Raw genomic sequence first — 24,971 nt, forward strand, 5'->3', positions numbered from 1 at the left:
TAAAAATGCCTTACACTTATTTTTGAACTTTCAATAATCTTAGTCATTAAGTCATTTTTTCGCATCATAAAAAGATTCGTGTCAATTATCTCAAGGTTGTGGTGCATTTTAGAACGAAGTTAAAATATGCAAAATTTAGTTGAACAATATTTTGATTATTTTCAAAAAGGGAAACACTATTATTTACTTCTATTTTTCTTATAATCAAAAGCTATCTCACGTTGTTGATCAAACTTTCTTTAGAACAGTTCTATGAAATAATAAAATTCACATTTGAAAAACAAAATATTATCATTACTCATTATTTTTTATACTTATTATTCATTACTTTTTTTTTTTACTTATTCCCAAAATAAGTTGATTTTAAAGCACTGTAAAAATGTTCACAGGCTTTAGTTTACCCATTCCTTTAAATCACTGTAGGTTTTAGATTTTTTCTTTCCAAGCAGTAAATGAAAAGTGCACATTTGTATTGCGGTGAGTGTTTTATATTTCCGTTAGAAAAAATTTCAATAAATATTTAATTCATGAACAAAAATTGTTATTTTAGTAATTTAGTTTGTGGTTACCAAACGTTTTGAAAATTTAGAATTAAAAATTCTGTTAAAGACTTGTTAAAGTAAATTTTCGAAATATATATATATTATATATATATATTTAAATTATTCAACAGCAATGCGATACAATTTGTTAAGAAGATACATGTATGTTTGAAGATAAGAAAGCATGAAACAAAGGCATACATTTTTGAAATTATTTTTATTCAAATCAGGAATAAAAATGTAGGTTTTATTTTAAAAACAATCATTTTTAAAAAAATTGTGTAAATATATATAAATAGGGTAGCGACTATTTTTAAATTGATTATTTAAAAATGAAAATTTATTAATTAGCAGGAAATATCATACTTTAAATATTTGGAGGTGTATTTTAATAAAAGGATTTGAAATTTCAAAATTTTTAAAATTATCGCTAAGGGTAAATTGAAAATTACGAGAAAGGCATTCTTCTCAAAAGCTAATATCCTGTACTGTAAGTCATATGGGATACCTACAGTTTTCAGGCTAGAAATTTAAATTTATATTGAAGAGTTTTTGTTTCATTTTTTTAGACAATGGGAGACAAGAGAATTTAATAAATTTAGAGATGGTGTGAAAAATGAAAACCATATTTTTGTCTATGAAATTTGAGGCTGTTAAAATAATCGATGAGTGTACACTTCTCATGCGACAGCTGCAAGAAATCCTAACGATTCTAAGTCATTTCTGTCATGATATAAGTCTTATTGTGACAAGTTAATCTGACAGCAGAGTCTAGAAGTACTTTTCCGACAAAAAAAAGTATCGATAAAGCTTGAGCAATTTCAGAACTAAATATTTCTTTCTCTAAATACAGCAATTTTTATCGATCTATAACCTCAATCTTCCAGCATTGAAAAATAAAATTATCTGCCATTTTGTGTTTTATATTATATATATAATTTTTACAAACTTAGCTATAAGAGTATTATGAAATGGTCATCTCAAGAAAAAGATCACATACAAATAATTTTGAATTTTCTTTTCTGGTCATAAAAAAATTGCTGGATAAGAAATTTTCTTTTTAATAATCAATACTTTTTTATAGTAATGAGTTTTTGATAATTGGATAGTTTCCTTCGGCACATTCCTAGAAAATTCAGTACTAATAGACAACATAAATAAAGAGAAAACAGCTGAAACGTAATTGTGAAACTAATAACATTTTCATATTTAGCTTTTTTTTATGTAATTTATTTTCATAAGTTTTAAAATTTCACGCAATGGTTTGAAAGATTTATTTTAGAATTTTATGGCTGAATATCCTATGAATCAAGCAAATGAAAGTTTAATCAATTTTATTCATGCATGGTTGATTGAGATGTTGTTTATCGATAACGATATAACAGACACGCAATAAAACAGATATTAAATCAGTTATAAGAATGTGACTTGACTCTCTAACAAGATGGAGGAATCATTGACGTGAAGCTATATCTAAACGAATTAAATTAAATATAATTCTTAATATTCCAAAATATAATACGTCTGAAAGCTCGAAAATTACACCTTACAACAAAAAACATTAATGTTGAATATCTTTATTTGTGTGTGCGTTATTTTTTTTTTTTTATTCTTCCCTTGTTACGAAAATAAATAAAACAAAGAACACTATCGCACAAAGCATAAAATATTTTTCTCTTTCTATTTCGTCTGCTCCTCTCTGTTTCATCGGAAAAAACATTTCAATTATATCCGCTTGCAGATGATGGAAAACTTCATCTGATGAATCTTTTCTCTTTAATTGTACCCTATCTCTATAATTCTTTTCATGAAGTTCTATATCCATTCTGCCAGCTTATCATCTTTATTTGTGTTTTTTTTTCATTTCGGTGTTAGTGGCAGCCATATTTAATAGGTTCTTCTGCTATAACTGCCAGCAAGTATTGGTTTTTTCCTTACTTTTATTCTTAATAAAATGAGTTGATCTGATTATTTTATTTCATATCTTCGCTCGTTAATTTAAAGTTGTCATCATCGAAAAGTATCTACACGCATCTGTAAATTAAGGTCATGGTTATTTTTTTTTATATATATATTTACCGTAATTTACTAACAAGATTTCTGATTGAACCCATGCAATAAAATTTGCTAGCATGTAATCTCATTCAAGCTCAGATCGTATTATTGACTGTCCAATTAATAATTTCTGGCGTGTACTTCTAACAGAAAAATGGACGGATTCATAATATGATGCATAAAAATTTACAAGTACTGGCTACATATACTTAAGATACATGTTACATAAAGCTTTACAGATATATAAGGTACATGTTATGTCAAATATAACATTCATTTGATTGTAAACGCTTCATAAGTTGTTCCTTTGTTTTTACGAATATTGTTTCATAAGTTTTATATATTCAAAATATATATTTTATATATTCTATTCAAAAATATGATAATTTCTGTAAGACAATGATGTAACAGTTAATAAGAAAAAAAATCCTTCTTTATTTTAATCTAAGTATTGAAGCTTTTAGTTTTTTTTAAAAATAAAAATGAAAAAAAAAAGAAAGAATGATCTCATGCATAGGAAAATATCTCTATAAGTAGAAAATGCTTACCGACATTGATACGATATCTTCATGACATTGCACAGCAGTTTGAATGTCAAACAAAGTGGAGGAGATATTGTATATTAACTTGTGCTAATAGGTATTTTTATGAAAATTTTAAGTGGATACTAGGGGGTAACCTACCAGGCGTCTTTTCTTATTAGCACTAGGTGGTTGAAGATATCCAACAAGCTCAATTATAGATAACGACGATTTATCCAATTAGACGACAATCAAAGCCAGTAGAAAAATATAACATGATCTAACATAAAGGCAGCATTTGTAGAAAGAAACAATATACAAGTGGACAACAGATAACTAATTAACTATCAATACTACTCATTAGAGAATATGCTATGCGAACAGTATTCCAAAGGAAGAAATGATGCTCCTATGAGTGTATCAACTATCTCCGTCATAATGTATCAAATTTTCTAACAACATCTCTCAAATATCGGATCTCTATACAGATGGTTCCATAATTCTTTTATTTTCTAGAACCATTTTTTATCAACCAATTTATTACCAAATGATGGCATAGACCCAACTTGACCTTGGAGATATTAGTGCAGTAGTTATGCTTGGAGGACAATTTTTTGACTCTGTAAATTATTTTAAATATATATATATATATATATGAGAGAGAGATGTTATAATCGATATTAAGTGTGTCTGAAACCTCCCACACTTGTTTTTCTGCAATATTTTTTAAATAAATCTGTATTGAATTCATATTCTATAGAAATGAATATATTAATTCTTTGAAGAGATGATGGTGTGATCGTACAAATCAACCTTTGTTAAAATGAATACAATATCAAACGAAAAATCCCGATGAATAATGAAGTAACTAGGAAGAAAATTGATTTAAATGCATATTTTGTCACATTTAATCTTATATCGTAGACTTCAAATATTTTAGAAATATATTTTCGAAAGATTTGAAAAGTTATAACATGAGGAAATCTGCAATTCATGATTTATAGAATGGAAGATGCCTACATGATAACGTCAGAAATTCAACACGAGTCATAGAATAAAATTTGTAAAAATGCATTTCAATCATATCATCGCTTTCTATGTCTGTTAATCGAAAATTAGATTATTTTAATGTGCGTTAGCTTAAATATTGTCGAGATATTTGAGATGAAGATCTTTGAAAGCAAAGGCAATTATTTAAATGTTATTAATTCTTCTAAAGAGAGACTTCTAGGAATAACAATATATGAAATATCCGTACATAATACATGAAATATTCAGGGAAATATATATTTCACTCAGTATTGAATATGATAAACAAAATATTCTAGAAGATTAATATAAAAATTAAAAATATGATGCTACATACCAAATACGTTTAAAAGTTTCTTTAAAACACGCAATGTAATTGTACAATAAGAAATATTATTTTTATAAATGTAGCTGTATTTCAATTTAAATTCATAGCATATAATATTGATGCTCATGATATGTTAAATTTATGACAATTTATTTCATTGATAAAGTAATCAGAATGCCAAAATTATTTAATAATTTCTCATTTATTTCAGCGTACGTTATTAGATGATTAAGCACTATTCCTGACAATTTTTCTTTAATAGACGAATGCCCATTATTCTTTAAAGAATCAAGAATTATTATTAAACAAATTTATCATTGTATTACTAGAATCATGAACACCGTTTACTTATAATATCACTGAAATTGAATAAAAATGTATTTTCATTTACAGATAATCAGACTTGAGAAAGGCTATTGATGCAAAGTGATTCCACAGTTGTAGAAATAGTATATATATATATATATAACTGAGATTTAAAGTAGGAGAAAGAAAGCTAAGGCTTTTTCCTATTAAAATGAAATCACCTACCTTTAGAAATGATGTAGCTTCCTTCTTTTCAATCTTTTAACATTAAAAATCTTCATTCCAAAATTAATTCAATGTTTTCTTTCTGCTTTAACTTCTGAATCCTTAATACAAACGTGTAAGAAGCGAAAGGAATTGCCAGGGTTGCCTGGAAACGAAAGAAAAATGTTATCTTCAAACTCCTCCTACAGTCAGATAGCCATTTTCCGCATAAATGGAAAAGTGGCTTACGCTTTACAATCATTGGTGCAAAGTAAATCCTCATTATGATATCATTATTTTTTAATGTAATATGAAAAAAAAATGTAAAAGATTTACATAGATTAATATACGTTAATATATATTTAACATTTTTAAAACAACTCAGTGTATTTTTAAATGACATAATTAAATATTGCTTGGATTCTAAACTCGAAAATATCAAAAATTTGTAGCTTATTTCAAGTTGTAACCATCTGATGTAGCATGTACCATTAGTAATATTCTGAAAAAGGTATTCATATTATCCCATATTTTTAATTTTGTAATTATTCTTATATAAAAATATAAAAGCAAGATTAGAAGCCGAAAAAAAATCTCTCTGATGCGGTTAATCAGAAAACAAATAAGATTTTAACCATTTTTTATGGAGGAAATCCATATAAAAAAAAGAAAAATGTTTGAGACATTTACAATGGCTAAAAATTCAAGAATATCTACTTATTTTCATCTTTTTGCTTTCTCAAGTTGAATTCATATGCACAATGTTTTCTGTGCTTTACAAATATTCTGAAAAATTATACATTTAAGCTTTTATGATACAAAACTATTAGCTAATTAGTTTTTATGATATAAAAGAATATTTTGAAATTAATGCCATATGCATTCTTATATAAAGTATTTACTACTTATAGCAAGTAATTTTGAAAAAAGAAAAGGTTTAAAGTCTATAACTATATGTTAAAGTTATTTGTTAGTTAACCCACTATATAGTACTGCCAAACGCGCGCACAAACACACATTTCCTCTTGCAACAACTAGAAAAAAAAGATTATCTACATTCCAAGGGCATGATTTACGCCAATGAAAAAGCAGGCTTAAAAAAACATATTTTATATCTAAACAACTTTAACATTCGCTTAAAACATATCAATAAAACTAACAACTTTTGTAACTTTTCAACGGGCGCAATATTTCCCTAAAAATTTTCCCCTTCATTTATGTCTTGAAACCACTACAACTCCAGGCATTTTTTTATTGACTATAGCACAAATGTATTCATTTCTTCGAAAACGCTCCAATTTGTTGTACGATTTCGTACTTATTCTAATGACCCGAATTTTTATTTAAGAGTTCTACTTTTCATCTATTTCCTTGAAGCTGTAATGAAAAAAGACTAATGTTATTCCAAGATTACGAACTGCATATATATACCGACAAGGAATAGTTTGAGATAATATCGAAACGAAAATTATGGGGTCTTGTTAGGCCCCATAATTAGGTCTTGAAGAACACTCAAGTGAGTTGATTGGTTAACTTAAGATGGTGGTGGGGATCTATTCTCTTTCTCCATTATTTTTAGAAAGAACTTCAAATGTTGATTTAAAAAAGGTGCAATTATAAGCAATTAGTTTGAGTAGAATGTGTAAGGCATGAACAATTGCTCAGTATTTAAATTTGAACGAAGGAAAAAGATGAATTATATTTATATATGAATCATATACCCCATCAAATCGATATTATTTTTATCTTAACTAGATTAATACGCATTAATTATACAAAACAACGTTTATTACATCTAGTTAAAACATGTGATAATTAACTAATGTCCACCGGTTAAGAGCAGAATAATGCATACGAAATGTATAATATACTCAATTTTTGATGCCATGGAGGAAACCAACATTGCAATTTTTTATAATAAAATTTAAAAATATACTGTTTAAACTAAATTTTTTAAAACTATAATCTACACTATACTAAAATTTACATTTAAAAATATGTTTTAAAAAACAAGAATAAAAATATGTCATATTGTATGTAAAAATATGTCGTATTGTATGTAAAAATATGTCGTTGCATATTTGCAAGAACTTTACTTGCTTCAGATATGGAATTGGAGGATCTGAATTTGGTCTATGATTTTTAGAAAGTTATTGTGTTATATCCTTTCATTATTTTGTATTGTTATGTCATAAAATAGACACTACATAACTTCCTTATGTGTCACAATTAATATATTAACATGTTCCCTAATAGTTCATCTGGCTTTCTAAAGGAAAAGAAATAAAGACATTAAATGACACATCTATTAATAAAAAGTATTAAAATGTAATACAAATTTCGAAGCTTTTGATAAATTGCCCCTAATCAAAATAGTATCTTCAATTTTCTTTGCTTCGTAATTTTGAAGAATACAGAACGGAACTGTTACAATTATACATGGTGGCCCACAAAGTGTGCAGCGTCTAATATTTACAGATTCGGATAGAACACTCAAGACGATTATTTTGATGTATAACATGTGGGGTCCCCGAATAGAGCGTCATAGCTTAATTAAGGTGGAAAGCTTGTGCTATAAAAACTTCAAGAAATTAAACAGGAAAAGAAAAACAAGTGAAAATCAATATTTATTAACTTTCAGTACAGCAGATTTTCGAAATGTCGACCGTTCGAACAAATGGCATGGTGAAGTCTGGAATCACGCTTGTTTTCTGCAAAACACATATATTCTAATTACCTTGACCTCGGCCTCAATTGCTGCTCTCTAGTCGTCCAATGTTAAGGGCTGCGAGAGATACACTGTGTCTTACAGACTTTCCCATAAAAAAAGTTGCAAGGGTTAAGATCCGGGGAGTAAGGTGACCAATTTATACCACTGCCTGTTTTCATAATGGAACCTGATCAGTCAATAATGAAAATGTTCCGCAAAGAGAAAGAAGTTTCGCGATTGCAGTGAGGTTAAGTACCATCTTGCATAAACTAATAATTGCTAATCTTGTCTATTGCATGCAAGAATAGGAAATATTATTCATATCACGGATATTTGATCATTTCGGAACAGAAACGATTACGTACAGTACATAGTAATTTCTTAGCGAGTAACGAGCGACTCCTGCTCATCAAACCTATTTTCTAGCCTTATACACCGTGGCTGGAATTAACATATTCTCTTGCAGATGCGCTTTTTCTCTCATCGGTTAACACAAATCTGCATACTCACCTAGGGAAGCTTCCATGTTCTGCAATAGTCATTTGCGTCGTAATTTGGAATACAGGCAATCGGATTCTTAATTAACGTTCATGTAATTAGACTATGACGTTATATTTGGAAATCCTACATGATATGCATCAAAATAGTCGTCTTGATGTGTTCTATCCAACTCTGTAAATCTAAAAAGTTGCATACCTTGTGGGACACCTTGTATTTTTTAAGTCAAATTGTATAATACTAAAACTTTTGTTTCACTTTATTTCTCAAAAGTAAATTGTAAAAAACTAAATATAAGATCTTTCTTTCATATATCTTATGCAAATTTAATTATTATAATTTCATGAAATATCTCCCTGGATTTAAAATATAATTTTGTAGCTTATTTCATTTTTATGATAAATTATTAAAAAGTCATTGCATCTCAAATATTAAATTCTAGAAAATTATACCCTACACTTACGGAAGTTGCATTTATGTAAAGAAAAATTCTTAAGAAAATTATTCATATTAAAATATAAAATCGAATTAAGAATTTTTTTTTAAATAAACATACGGTATTTCTTTAAAAAATGATACTTTTGTTGAAATTTGAGGTAAAATTTGTACATATACATATAAAAATAATAAATTAAATTTTGAGTTTCATACTATTTTTAAAACATTCAAATAAAGCATTCAAAAATATGAAATAATATGATGTATAATTTTTTTTTCTTGCACTTGTTTTAGAAGTGGATTTTTTTTTTATTTTGTTGAAGAGAAAAATAAAAAGGATGCTATCGTTTTACGTTCTTGTTCTGCATACAACGAGCATATGCGGATGACAGGCAGAAGGTTTCGCACCGCTTGACCTTTTTGTACCGTATTTCTTCAGTATTTTTCTCTAAGGTTGTTCTTCTCAAGGGAAAAATGAATATTTTGTAAAAGCAAGAAAAAAACTCCTCAAAATATATGTACATTTTATTTTTTAATCCTTAAAGAAAATTTGATTAAAGTAATTAAAAGATGAAAGAACAAATAAATTTCATTAAAGAACAAACTGAATGCTCTGAATTTTGATCTGCCCCATTTAAAATAAGAAATGTTCTCTTTGTGGAGAAAGAACACTGAAGAACTCGCACAAAAAATTAGGACATGTCTGATATAAAGCAAATAACAATGTAATGTATAAAGAATACATTTTTACATGCAAAATATATCAGTCATGTATGAAGTATTCATTTATACATTTAAAACGAATGAGTTGTGTATAAAGTATGCCTTTATAATGCATATTTTGTAACCAGAGTTCTTTAAACTCATTCCGGTCAATTTACGGGTTAACTCTTTTTTACACATCATATATTAAAGAAGGTTTAAGAAATAGCTCGCTTCTTTTTCAAACCGTATTTGGATAACTTAGATGTCATATTATAAAAGCTCAATAATTATATACTGCAAAATAAAGGAAGGACTCACTGTCAAATATGCTTAATACTGCTTAAATAATTAAAAATGCACGTTTATTTAAAATTAAAAATAAATAACGTTTTATAATGAATAAATTACTTCTTAAAAATTAGTGAAAGGACGCAAGCTTTAATATGAAAATGCTCTGCGAAAGATTTTGTACTAAATTTTATTCATTACCCTCAGCATTTTAACAGAATTATCTCTTTTTTACTAGATGAACTGAGAAGTACGTTTCAAATTGTATATTACAATAGGAAATTTAATTCTTCTATGTAATTATATAGTTTAATACTAAAATAGAGAAATTTTATTTAATAACAGAAATTACATTTCAAATTAAAATATTATTCCTGCTTCTGTTTAAAAATGGACACATATTTCATTTCGGAATGAATCCTTTTTTTTTTTTTTCATTTTGTAATCTTATTTGAATCTAGAAAGAAACTGTAAATACAAGAATGTACACTTTTTAAAAGTTAAACTAAAAATTAAAAACAAAGTCTTTTGATCCTTTAAAAGGGTCATTTTTTTCTATCCATATTATGTTAAAATATTTTTAGGCTTGAAATTAGAATAAGAAAAGGGATTCATTTAGCTTATTAGATAAATTTAATTTAATTAATTAATTTGGTTAATTAATAATTAAGTGACAAACTAAGATACATCATTTTGTGTGAGATAAAGAGCTGAAGCATCTAAGTTTCTATCTTTCTAAAAAAATTTGTCAGAACTTATGCCAACCCACATAATTTCATACAAAGATTGATAAATTTGGTGGGAAGCATACTTCCCACATCTTTAGAAAGAGTAAATTAATAAATTTCTTCTTAAAAGTTTGTGAAAAGGTGCTCTATGTAGTAACTTGAGTAAATCAAAAAATGCACTATTTTTTTAAAAAAATAAACTAAAACTTTTAATAAATGAATTATTTCTTAAAAATTAATGAAACAATGCTAGATTTAATATGGGAGTATTCTTCGAATGAATTTTTACTTAATTTTATTCATTGTTCTCAGTATTTCAACACTTAATCTCTTCCTAGATCTACTGAGGTTTCAAATCGTATATTTATAACCTTAAAGTAGATCCTTCTATGTAAATGTAGAGTTTAGCATCAAAATAGAGAATAGTTTATTAAACAATAGAAATGAAATTCTAAATTAAAATCATATTGCTGCTTCTGATTAAAAAAAGAACAAATATTTCATTTCCAGATGAATCACTTTTTTTTTTCGTTTTGTAACCATATCGTATATTAGAAAAAAGCTGTGAAACAACGGACTTTTGAAGATAGCATTTCTGAACATTCTTAAAATGAAATTCCATTGTGAAAATCAATGTTTGTTATTGAAAAGAGAAAAATTCTTATTACTCCAACTTTATTGAATTTCTAGAAGAGTCACTTTTGTTTCGTATAAAGTTGCATTTATAGTTCTCTTTTGCATTGTAGCAATAAGTCTCAGATTTCTCGAATCTGAGATGATTAAAATTTTCTAATATCAAAGTAGCAATTTCAGGCTACCAGTGCGGGATGAAGAATTTAATATAGTTAATTCTAAACATGAACCAGAGTAACAGTTGTATTCAGAGAAGATTGCTATGTTCAAATTTTTTTATCATCGCAACACATTTTTTTTAATTCTTTAATGGGATTGAATTCTTTGTACAGTTCCTTTAGATAAAGGAGTGTTATTATTAAAAGGAAATGTTTAAAAAATACATTAATATGCGAATCAAAAGATTTTTTTTTAATTTGTTCTAATTTACAGCTATTTTTTTTTTTTTACTTTGAAGCAAATAAAAATTTTTAAAAAAATCTTTAATGTCTGTAAATTATCATCTAGATATAGATGAAGTATTTAAAAGCCTTTACTCAAATGCGAAAAATAAAAATGTTTAACAATGTTAAAACCTGTAATCAATCAAAAATAAGTTGATTTTTTTTGATCAACTGAACGAAATTTTTGCACAATTGTGCTACATGTGTCTTTGTAATTACTTAGAGAATAAAAAAAAAATAATAATAAAGTTCCATTAGTGAGACTCGATTCGAAGATCTGGCGATTATGGAATGCTAATAATTGGGAATGGAAAGGGGAAATATAGAGTAGAAAAACTTCAAAAACGATAGAACAAAATGTTTTTCAAATATTTTGTTCACTAAATTGCCTGTAAATCATGTTTCTTAAATGATACTTGTTAAAGTCTTAATCATGATCTAACTAGGCGATCAAAATGAATCAAGTTGGTGAGAGAGAGAAGATATATTTTCTCTTTTTAATTTGCTTAAGATTCAAACACTATTAAAAAATAAAATTATTTATACAACAATTTATTCATTTTCACGAAATGAAAAGATCAGCGAATCATTTTATATAATTTTACAAATATATATAAAGTAATTAAACATGCATTTATCTTGGCTTGTTTTAAATTCTACACATAAGTACAAGGGGTGTTCAAATAAAAACGTACGAAACAAAATTGTGGGTATAAACGAATATTTTATTCAAAATATACAGCATAGGCCTGAGCACAACGATCCCATTGATTAACGAACCAAAGGATTCCTTGTTCCCAGAATTGCTTAGGCGAGGAAGAGACCCAATCCCTCACAGCGTCCTTCAGTTCGCCGTCCGAGTTGAAGCGCTTCCCTTTCAGATATTTTTTTCAGGGGACCAAACACATGAAAATCGCAGGGCGACATTATCTGGCTGTAATGCGGATGGTCAATTTGATCCCCCTTACGCTTGGCCAGTTCCACTTGTGTGACCTTGGAGACATGTGGATGCGCTTTATCAAGGAGCAGAACCACACCCTACGTGAATAGCCTCAATCTTTTTTTCTTGATGGACCCGAGTAGTCTTCGGAGCGTCTCACAGTACACATAGGAGTTAATGGTTCTTCTGTGCTCGAGGAATTCAACAAGTAACGTCAATTGGACCAGCGCTCTTAATAAGATAATAACTGGCGTATATAATTGGTATATACATATATGTATTACATTAATTTTTACGAAATAAATAGATTTGCAAGAGTATTTACTTATCATTAAAGACCTTGACATTCTACTATTGCCTTCTTGTTTAAAAAAAATGTAAATACTTCATTAACATAAACCTGTTTATATATGCAGTGATTGTAAAATGAGTAATTCTTTTCAAGTCATTTTAAATCGGAACGCTCATCTGTTGGAGCCAGAAAAGTAGTGTTCACATATAATAAAGTGACTAAGCCGAATTTATTGAGACAGGTTATAGCGCCCCTAGGGACGAAACAAGCTACCAAAATTACAAAAGATCCGATATGAACAGGATTACCTGTTAATGAAATATTTATATTCTTTAATTCGAATAAGAAGATAATAGAAGAATTTCAACACCTTTAACAATAATTCAAGTAAAAAGTCATGCAAATATTTTTTCATAAAAAATTAGAGTTATTATTTTTCATTATTTAGAAAGTAATATCAGGCCTTCAGACGAATTTAAACAGCGTAAATTTGAGTATTAAATCACTTGTAAAAGTAAGAATATTTTAGAATAATTATGCAGGTATTTTGCAGCATCAGCATATATTATATAGAAACAAAGATAAAAAAAATGTATTACACATCTGCAGGATGTGATTTGACTGACGCCCCTTTCTTTCTCAAGAGCCATCGAGCTCAAAGTATCTTTTCCGATAAATCGAGCCATTTTTTATGGTTCTTTTATTTAAAAAGAATTTTTCAGTGCATATGATCACTGCTTTTATCTTTCCTGTTCCACACCCTTCTCCTAAGGATACATTGTTATCTTTTGAAAATCCTACCAAAGATAGAAGTGCGAAAGGAAATATTTTGCTTAATGAGGCAAATAACCCGTCGTTTCTTCAAGTGCTGCTGTTCTCAAATGTTGAGAGCAAAACATCGGAAGTCCATTAAAGAATGGGAGGAATGGAAATCTAATTAAGTTTTTGTTGTATGTCTGGGTATTTGACAAAACATAGTAACACCTCCATTGCGCATATAAACCTTAATAAAAGGCTCTTATAAACCTTATCTCGTATGGTAAGAGAGAAGGACTGTAAAATAGCTGCTTGCATTAGTGAAAGATAGTCGGTAAAAAAAAATTACAAAGGCACAAAAAATCCATATTCTACAAAACATAATTTGGATATAAATTAAGTGCTTTAAGAAACAGAACTTTGAGAGAAAATGGTTGTGTATGAAAATATAACAGAGGGTATATCTTAAATTAAAAGGAAAATCGTACTTTCTCAGCAAATAAGTAAGGCAAATCACTCACTAATGATTTGCTTTACTGAGTGAAAATGGCAAAATGAAATAATTTCGTTAGGATTAATAATCAAGATATCAAAGTTTAATTTTACTAGTAGATATTCCCATTGTACCGAAATTTCCTAACACTTAACAGTTTCGCTTAAAACGAGTGATTTCTAATCGTTATGTGGATCACGTAAATAGGCAACTCACTCCATTTGAGTTTTAAACCAAACTAGTCACCCATGATCAATGAAACAATTAAAAAAAATAAAAGAATTATCTCCTCTGCCATAAATACTGTACCAATATTGTAATTTTTACTTTATATAAAATTAATGCCATCACTAATCATATAAAGATCCAATGAATTTCATATCAGTTATACCCTTCTACCAACGTTCATTCCGAGATATACTTCAAAAGTACTTCATAGTACATTGTTAGTGAGGGAAAAGTCTGACTTAGTAGGGGAAAAGCCTTTTGTCTTTTAAATGAAACAGCATACCTTGGTGTAAGTGACGAATCGAAATTCGCTTTTAAATTTCCAGTATTCTTCTGCTACATGAAATAATGCAAATGCAAGTTAAAAACTGCATTTTCGTTTCTCTTATATGACAAATGTACTTCAAACTATATTTTATTATCAACTATTGTTTTCCTGATTCATAGAGCAAATTTGGATCCAGTATTATATTACCCGATTTTATTTATAAATTTTGAAACTCTGGTGGCTTACATTGCAGTGAAATGATTAATATACTATAAACCAGAGATAATAATTTTTTAAAACATTTATTACAAACAGTAAGCATTACTTAAAACAAAATAATGCTCTTGAGATTATTTTTAAAATCGAAAATGAAAGCCATTTAGAAGGTTCACCATCACGAAACATTTCACAACTATCCCGAAATATGATATCATACCTCTAATATGAACCGCCATTTGTTTTAAATATAAACTTTAATTATATGTTAAGTGTCGCCAACGGGAAATAACTAGATTTCAACCTGATCGGGTTCGGATCTCTTATTTTGAGATCATGGTATAATAATTGGAAAATACGCAAGCACATGACTACATTGAGTCCAAAAATTATTTTTTGAAAATATAAATATAATAAAATAAATATGAAAAACTGAAGAAAAATTAAAATGAAATCCAAGATTGCAAATTTCAAGTTATCACGTGAGAACATTATTATTTTTAAGTCATTATTTGTCTTAATTAATTTAAGTCATTAACCAGTTTAAACTAGTTTGAAACAAACACGAGACTTCTTTACCTCTCTCTCTCTCTCTCTCTCTATATATATATATATATATATAAGATAATTTTTTTAAACTTTTATTTTCAATTTTTCTAGCAAACAAAGTTTTGGAGTTCAACCGATTTTGAGATGAAATAACAGCTATGATATCATAGTTCTACATCAACCTTTTAAGAACGCATCTGCTGTCAAAGAAACATACGCAATAATAAAGCAATACTGGTAAAAGCAGATCAACCTTTTAAAAACGCATTCTGCTTTCAAAGAAGCATATATAATAATGCAATACTGGTAAAAGCAGGTCAAAAAATATATGCTATTAAAAGATGATGATGAAAATTGCCATTTGTGCTTTTTTTATTGCCTACGCGATTTCGAGTTTCAAAACCCCCTAACTAAACAACATCATTTCTCACATAATAAAATCACATAACAGGCATCATTGCTTATAATAATTTGGAAAATTATATATTAATTCATTTTAAATAAAATGCATAGATTTATCAGAATCAATTACGATTGAATTATAAAAGCTCGTGTATGAACATTTACATTTAATTGGATATGACGTGCTTTCTGAAAACAGTCTATTTCCGAATGGATCCAAATACAATCTTTTAATTATATCTATTGCATCACATCCAAATACACAATTCCTGATATTTCCATTGAAGTTTATATTTCATCAATGATTACCTCAGCTCACAGTTTGTCATATTCAACCGCGTGTCATTCATTCTGCTACTAAGAAAAAAAATGCCAGTTGATGATGGATTTCGACAAGAACACTTGTCTGATTTAAATAACCAAGCTGTATAAATTATTTAGCTTTCCCCTCATGGATATTATTAAATTTGATTACGATAAATATAATATCTAATATCACAGATTGATTATAATAACGGTATTTTTTTTTAAAAATATTATTGTGAAGATTATAACAATTCTGAAAATAATATGTTTAGAAATATTTCAGACTATGAATCGTGTAACATATTAATCTCCTGATAATTTAAGGATTCGATTCGATTGTTTGGGGTTTTATGGCGCAAGAGCCATAATGTTGACCATACTGCGCCAGATAATTTAAGGAGAAGACCATGCATATGTTCTAGCTAATTTTTCACTTTAAATATTTTACAAATATTGACAAATAATAGAAGTAAGGAAATCTAATTTTCAAAAGGTGATATACTTTTCTTTCATGATATTTCATTTTAATCTATAAAAATGAAATTAAATTGCAACATACAGTAATGCGTTAAGCCTAATCTTTAAGGAATGCAACTAGTGCAAATTAGGAAGATTCTTTTATTATAATCTTAAATTGAAGAAAAAAGGGAAAGGAAATTCTAATGCACGCAGATATAACGCACGAAATGTATCAATAATTAAATTCATAGTTTTGTAATGACTTTATGATAAAATTGATCAGAATTTAGAACATATAGGCAACAATAAACTATTAGTAGGGCAAAGCCAGCCGAGATTCAAATTTGGTCAAAAGAAATATAAATATTTAAATAATTAATGGTTAAATTATGAATTAATTATAAATAACCATTAGAATTAAAAAGAATGAATACGTTCAGCCATATCCACATTTATATCCAGATTCTCCATTGTGTTTAGATATTAATTATAATCAACTCACATTAATTTCATAAATGAAAGCAGCATTTCCATTTCAGTAAGGTTTATTTTAATTAATCGGTGCTCTCTTAAAGAAAAATTAATCTATTGAAGAGGAAAAGTCATATTAAATTTGAATTCAAATTAAAAATTTAGTTTATGTATGTAGGACTGGGTGTGACAAAATGTCCATTCAATCCCATTTGAATCAGTGTCTAGGGTAATGATGAAGAAAAGAAGTAACATAAAAAAACAGTTAATTTATTTAGAGTAATCAAAATTAACCGGACATTAACAATTAAGACAGGAAAGGTTAATTGCCTTAAAGTTAGAAGTCAAAAACTTAGATGGTACCAAAGGGTGAAGTCTAACAAGAGGCATGCACATAGCAAAATTAACTGCCGCTGTAGCGTAAGATTATTAAACATTCATCGTTACTGGAGACGAAGAACCCTCTTGTCGTTTTTTGAGTGAATGCCAAGAGCTCGATTTTTACTCACACTTATGGTCATGTGACTTAGCACTTTGGATTAGTAGAACCCATAGTGCCATCTATTACAATACAATAAAACTAAATTGAAATCTGGGTGCTTTCGGTATAACAGTGGAATAATAATGGCCACTTATAAAATCTCTACATGCATGAGGTCAAAAATTAATATAATTATTACCGCAAAACAAACTTTAACAACAATGAAAGTCTATCCCATTATCATTGCTGCATTACATTCAAATCGTGAATTTAATGAAATCTGGCTCGAAATCCATTAAACGAACTTCTCATGCAACACACTTCTTCACCAGAAAGAAGATGGGAAAAAGATAATTTTCATAGTCTTCCGCTTGACGCCTCGAATCGATATTTTGAGAGGCAAATTAATTTTTCTTTGTTCTTTAAATGCCTTATTCTTCTCATTGTGTGGGTTGTATAAAGAGGCATCTAGAGAAAGTGAACACATAAATAGTTAATTGTTGGACTGCTGTCCATCCATCTTAAGCGGGGTATTTCAGAGAACTGTTTATTGAGCTCTGACGGAAGTTTAATGAGCACAGATTGTGCCCTTTTGATAGGGTTGGGGCGTTCATCAAGTTTATAGTTACAGTTTAGAATTCATTTATTTCAAGTGTTGAGGTTTAAGAGACCAGATTGTAAAAGCTACAAGATCGTTCTGCTCCTATATAAAACTAGATGGAATGCCAAAGTTTATTTTATTCTATGACTTATAATATTTAGCTTTCAGCAAGATCTTGCTACAGTATTCAAGTCTAAATAAATTATATTCAATGAAAAATAATATTTTATAACTCCGATATTTCGTATTTAGAATTTTTTTTTAAGTAAAAGATGTTTGGTACTAATTTTTGAGATTAATATCTTAAATAATTTAATTCTTAACAATACTAACAACGAATTGTATTTTGTTACAGTTACATAAAGAGAAAAAAAACTGAATTTTATATAAAAAGGAATCAATTGATTCTGTATTTATGAATATAAATGAAATATAGAAAACAATATTTTTTACCAAGACAATTTTACATATTTACTGTAGGCAACTATGGATTCGTATCTCAGTGATCATCCACCAGTATTTCAAATATTTTTTTCATTTATAAGTACCGATAAATTAGTTGAAACACGAATTTGTATCTATGCTTATATAAGAGCCAATTTTTGTAATAATCTGCATAAAATAAGAGCCTTTGTGGCAGTTTTAGCTTTTCCCCTTATGCTTCATCTTGTCCACCACAACATAGAAGTAAATTATTTTGTAGAAAAAATAAAAATAATAGCGGAAAGAAAAAGAGAGTAATTCATATCAAACGTAAAAGTCTTTTTGTAAAATCAAGTCATAACTATATAATTGTAGTTAAAATTTTAATTCCACGAATATGATACCATTGATTTCAAAATACTATACACGAAGCGATGGGCATTTTACAGAATATTTGAGCTAGGAACTTTTCGTCTAAAATTCGGAAATGATTTTATTTTTACTATCTATCTTAAATTATTAGTCCCTAGTTAAAGAAAAAAATTAGACTTGACTTGGCATTAAAAACTCATGCATTTGAACATCTAACCACTAAATCATAGAATACGCTATCAGAATATCTTTCATCAACGAACGCGATATATTCTTATAAAACAATTCAATTTTGTTTGAAGCATTCATAGAATTTTTATTTTCCAGTGTAATTTGTATAAGTGTTATCACAAACTGACTACTTCGATCCACCAAGAAGGTACACGGAAACACTTGAATGACCGAACCATCGCAAGAACAACACTGGCGGGAACTGTAGCTGAGGCCTAAGGGCTATCACCGACCACGGTTCTACCCTTCTCTAAAGAAATACGGCCTGTCATCTATGAGAAAAGCGAGACCCCCACCTTTTCGTGTACCCACAGGGGTAGCGAGAACCAACCATCATACCGGAAGCTTTTCATCCTCAATTACGTAGTGCTTCCCTGTGGGACTTTGTAAATGTTATAATAAATGCATTGCCTCCTCTATAAATGCCTAGTAAAATAAGAAATTACTTTTAAGGAGACTTGGTACACCTAATTTTTTTTCGCAATTTTTGAACAAATTTTTTAATAGACACATCTTAGAATTAAAATTTCTAAAATATTTTTCAGATTAAAAAGTTACAAATTTAAATACTTTAAGTTTAAAAAAAATATCAAGCTTTTTTATCAAATATCAAGCTTTAAAAATATCAATGCTTTTTCTTGTACAATTTTCAATATTTCCCCCCAATTCTCTATCATAATTAACAACAGATTGTCCTCCATTGAAGACTGGCCGTAGTGGGACCTTTAATAATTCAAACTGAACAATCACCCGGATTTGAATCGCTACTCGTACTTTGAGGTACAGCAAATAGTGAACCAAACATCCATTTAACATTCGGTACACATAACGATTACGACAACTCGAATTCTATAAAAGAATTTTAAATAATTCTGAATTCATAACTGCTTAAGAAGTATGCAGAAGAACTGGGTTATATTATATATTTTATCCGTTTTAACATTATATAGCAAAGATATGTTGTTAATTCCGGAAAAAAGAATAAATTTTGATAATGAACTTCAATTTAAGCTTCATGCACTTTAATAATACATTTTAATTCTAAATATATTGTACAGCGAGAAAGAGAAGAATATTGAATTATAGTTTACTTGCCTAAAAATTTAACATTAAATATTTTATTTAATTACTAAGCCCCATTAATTTATTTTGAGAGGTCACAGCAAATTGTTTTTTTATATTTAAAAAAAAAAAAACTTTCGATAAATAGCATGTTTAAAATCTAAATTGCAAATCAAAGTAATTCGAAATTGATTTAATAATTTCTTTTTAAATTGATTCAAATCAATTCATTCAATTGCAATTGATTTAATAATGGTTTTGCTAATACAGAATAGTGATTTTTTTCGCAATTTTTTTGCAAGAGAAAAAAAAAACCAACGACTTTAAATCTCTTAATAGTATTTCAAAAGCTTTTGTTAAAGCCAACACAGTAGTTTTAAATTTAAAAAATAACACCGTAATTAAAATAAAGATGTTCTTCAAGTGTACAGCAATTAAAAAAACTCAAAGAAAGGATAAAATCTTTATAATAGAGGGAAAGCGTTTTGAATAAGCATTTTGTTGTCAAACATTTCAATAAAAAATTCTCTTCTTTGTGGAAGCTATTTATATTTCTAGCAATATTTCGTTATTTTTTTTTTTTTTCAAATTTACTGATTCTATTATATATTGCATTTTGCTTAAATGCATTTTTTCTTACTAATGGCAAAAAAGACTTATTCTTATAAAGCTTATTCGTTATGAAATTTTTATTTTATACATTTCACAGTCGTTTACGAAAAAAAATATGTTTTAAAGAAATTTAAATCTACAGTATGTTTGGTTTAAATTTTTGCTTATATCCAATACAGAAGAAAAAAATATTCATATGATTTTATTTTTCAGTTATTTTCTAATTATGTGATACAATTTAAAAAATACATGAATTCAAAAAAAAATTTCAAAAATGGATATAGTTTATCATCAATTTTTTTTTCTAAATTGATTTATAATGGAAATTTTTCAAAATAGGCAATAATTCATAAAAATATATTCAATTTTTTTGGTATTTGATAATGCTTTAGATTAACCTACCTTATACAAAAAAAATCCTATAAGTACCCAATATAAAAATATAAATCCTATATAAAAATAAAAATATTATTCCATTACGCTATGATAAAAACAAACTCAATGGAGAGAAACGCAACTTTCCAAGAGTTCCATGTTTTTATTATTAAAAAAAGAGATATTAAAAAGTAAAAATGATCTCTAAATAATATTTTTGCGTATGCAAACTGAAGTGAATTTAGTGTAATTTCAAATTAATATAAGACTTATTCAATTGCCAAAAATCTTATATAATTTCTGTGCTAAAAATCAATTTCAGTGTATCATCTCTGATAAATATGTTGTTCAAATCTGAGGAAACTCGTCACACGAATTTTGATGTCAAGAAACAATGGTTCAATAGAATTTTTAAAATTTCGGTGAAGTAGAGAAAACGCCAACGAAGATAAAAATATAACTTAAACCCAATATTAAGAGCATAATTTGACAAACTAATTAATAAAACGACACTGGATTTCATTTCAATTATATAATTATAATAAATGTTTTCTCAACTACTTTGTTACATAATCGTGATTTGCTTAAAGTAAATAAATTGTCTACTATGAACTAAAACACAAAATTGCAAAGGATTTTAGAATTCTAAAATTTAAGTGAGGTAAGAAATAAACGAAAAATCCATCATAAGTTCCATGTTTATAAATATGGGGTAAGTAAAAGGAAAGTTGGGTGAGATACACCTAACCCTACATTGTTAAAATTCCCTCATTAAATAAAGGAACTGTTCATTTAATCGGAAACGATCATCTACGATATATCTGCTATTCCAAATAAGTAAAAATAGCATATATACCGTAGAAAGATTGCGATTCGTGCTCAGTTACACTGAACTAGATTTTTTTAAAAAATTTATGTTTAAAGTAGTAGGTTCATTCAATAGATTTAAATGCTTTTGCATCACCTGCAACTTTTTTTTGCAACATTCATTTTCTCCATCTTGTTATGACTATTTGAATAAATTCAACATCACTGAACAAGCGTTTCATTCACTTTTACTTCAAGGTAGTAATTTCATAGAAATTTCTGATGCCACATACATTTCAATGCAGCTCAATAAAGAAAAGCAAAAAAGCAATAAATAAATAAAAAAATTAATATATATAACTTTCAATAGCTTGCTTCACTGATTCGGGTTCGTTCTACAGTTTCTTCTCTGAAACGTGTAGATGATGGATATTCACGCCAAGTTGTAACTTTTGGTTGACGATAAGTCGCCAAATGTGACAATTTTTTTCGTTATTTTCTAATAACGCAAAACGATTCACATTTCTAATAACGATTAAATGAGGTGAATGTGTGTAATGAAAATGTCTTTTGCTGGTCTTGTGAATTAAAAAGACTTAATAGTTATTGTATTTTTTTTCCAAATTAAGAAATAACTTTCTCTCACAAAAATATTTAATGCATTATACAAATACAACTCATTTCTCATAAATAATTCCTTAAAAATTCGTATCCAACTTCTGAAATATTTTAAGCTCATTTTGATTTTTAAATAGGATTATTCAATGCTTTCACAAAGTACTTAAATATCTCGTGGAGCTCTTATGAAAAATTTTAACTGTTATATAAAATATGATTTTTGGAAGTAATAAACAATTTAGCACTGTTTATGACAATCAACTTTTTAACATGTTAAAGCTTGTAAATGTTAAAAGTATTCCAAAAAAACCTTTTGATAGTAAAAAAATTAAAAATTAAATTATACTACGATTTTTAATTAAAATCTTGAAAAGGAATTAAAAAAAAAACGATAAAATTTGCAGCTAAGAATTTTTTTCCTTAAAAATTTGTATTATGAAAGATTTGTAACTCAATTCTTTCTTAGAATTAACTTCTACTTTAAAGTACATCATTGATATTAAAATATCACCTTATTAATACTACAAGTATATTTGTATAACTAATTATTCTTGTATAAATACTTATACAAATTATTCGAACAGATATATTTTTATTTGGCTTGTGTAATGTATAAGACAAAAATGTAGAAATGTAAGAAATTTTAAAAGTTCTTATTATAAACTATTATTGAAATCTTTTTACTTATCAAAATATTAAAATTCGAAATTTAAATAAGGATTGAAATGTAAAAAAATATATCAGAAGTATCAAAACAAATTGCAGTATATGTGATGGATAACAGCATCCGTGTATATGCAAGATTCTAAAACTGCATAAAAGATTCTAAAACTGCATAATAAGTGTGTTAATAATTTATCACATAAAAAGATATAAAATAAGACAAAAATCTAAAATTTTGGAAGAATTTTCAAAAATTAGATTTATATATCAGAATGGATACCGCAAAACATAAATTTTTGCATTATTATTTATATTCTTTCAAATTTTAAAATGGCATTGATTTTCTTCAGCTGTAAATCAAAGTAATAGTAAAAGTCGTTTCAAAAGATAAATGTTGCTAAAATGTGAATCTTATTTTAAGGAACATAAAAATGCTTTATTTGCAAATGTCTGTGCTGTATCTCTTTTCGTTCACAAATAACAGAAGAAAGTTATCTAAAAGAATATATTTTTTTTGTTATTTAAAGTAACTTTTTTTATAAATGCAGATTCTTTAAAAAAAACTCTAGGAAATTTCAATTGAAAATAAAACTTTTGCTACCTTTAGAGCTTCAAGAAAAATTAAATAAAAGCAACAGCAACAATGAAAACAAAATCTAAAGATGCTGCCATAAGAGAAGAAAAATTTTTAGCCTTAAGGCAAACTGATATTGAACATAAAAACAACATTCTATTTCTTTTTACATTGTTTGAAAACAGAAAGTAAACATTTCATATCTGTGCAAGCATGACAAAAGTGGTTTTGATGCCGAAACGAACTCTGAAATTTCTTTTTTTACTTATCTGAAACGTTTTAGCTCAGAAGTTTCTCTTTCGAAAATTATACCAAGCGTTTTATTGAAAATACTGAAAAGAAACAGAGAGGAAGGATATTGATAAAAAAAGAATCCATTCTTTCAAAAATAGCTGACGTCTTAAAAATAGTTTTGGAATTTCTTTTTGTTTTTCAAATGTTTTATAAAAAATAATCAAACCCACTTCAGATAACTCTTTTTTTATTAAAAAAAAAGATTGCATACTCTTTGTTCTATGTTTTTGTGCTTTCTATTTATTTAAAAAAAAGTAAAATTATTTTTTATGTAAATTAACGAGTTTTTTTTCTTTCGGAACTTTTGACGTGTTATGAAATTTACTTATAATTTGGTCCGTTAATTTATTGATTATTGAAGCAATTTTTAACATTTCTTGTCGAAAAAAATAAAGCAGAATATGTTTTAATATTTCAAATGAAGGCTTAATTTGTCCAATATATAAATAGCATAAAATGTCGAACAATATTGTACAATATTGTGCGACATTATATTATTCCAATTATACAAATGTATCTTTTGAAAATTATCTAATATCATACAATAATGTACTATATATGTGTGTGGGGTAAACATTGGAGATTAGGACATGTCTTGCATTCAGTCCTCGACCCACACTTGTGCCTGAAAATGTTATTGCAATCTTATAGATAAATCGCAACTTTCTCTATGATCCTACATAAAATATTTATTTACATTATTTAAATTTCGTACTATCAACATCGTTCAAAACAAAATTCATTCAGTTATTTTTATATGTAAATGAGGAAAATTTGTCTAGAGATGGTGCGTCATTACTAGTCAGGAACATTCACACATTCATGTAATCTTACCCAAAAATTATATGCTGAAATAATAAGACAAAAGATGGCTTAGATTACGGGTACTTTGAAACAGTATATGTATTCTGAAATAGTCAATGAATATTATATATATGGGGAAAGGCAACGGCCAGCATTAATATGTAGAATATATTTATTATGATTACAAGGACAAAACTTTACTAAACTAACATAAAACACGTAAAAAGATACTTAACACAGCCGAAA

The 24,971-nt window shown here is 27.5% G+C and overlaps 1 long non-coding RNA gene across 2 annotated transcripts in view; it reads right to left on the reverse strand.

The window, feature by feature from the left end:
- The window catches only part of LOC129981320 (uncharacterized), a 141,240-nt gene that overhangs the window by 15,874 nt on the left and 100,395 nt on the right, over positions 1-24,971 (reverse strand). For both annotated transcript variants that reach the window (XR_008785301.1, XR_008785304.1), the window contains exon 2: positions 5,007-5,151. This is a non-coding gene — a long non-coding RNA (uncharacterized LOC129981320). The remainder of the gene's footprint in view (positions 1-5,006; positions 5,152-24,971) is intronic.

Source organism: Argiope bruennichi, chromosome 1, assembly GCF_947563725.1.
Source record: "Argiope bruennichi chromosome 1, qqArgBrue1.1, whole genome shotgun sequence".
Lineage (NCBI taxonomy): Eukaryota > Metazoa > Arthropoda > Arachnida > Araneae > Araneidae > Argiope > Argiope bruennichi.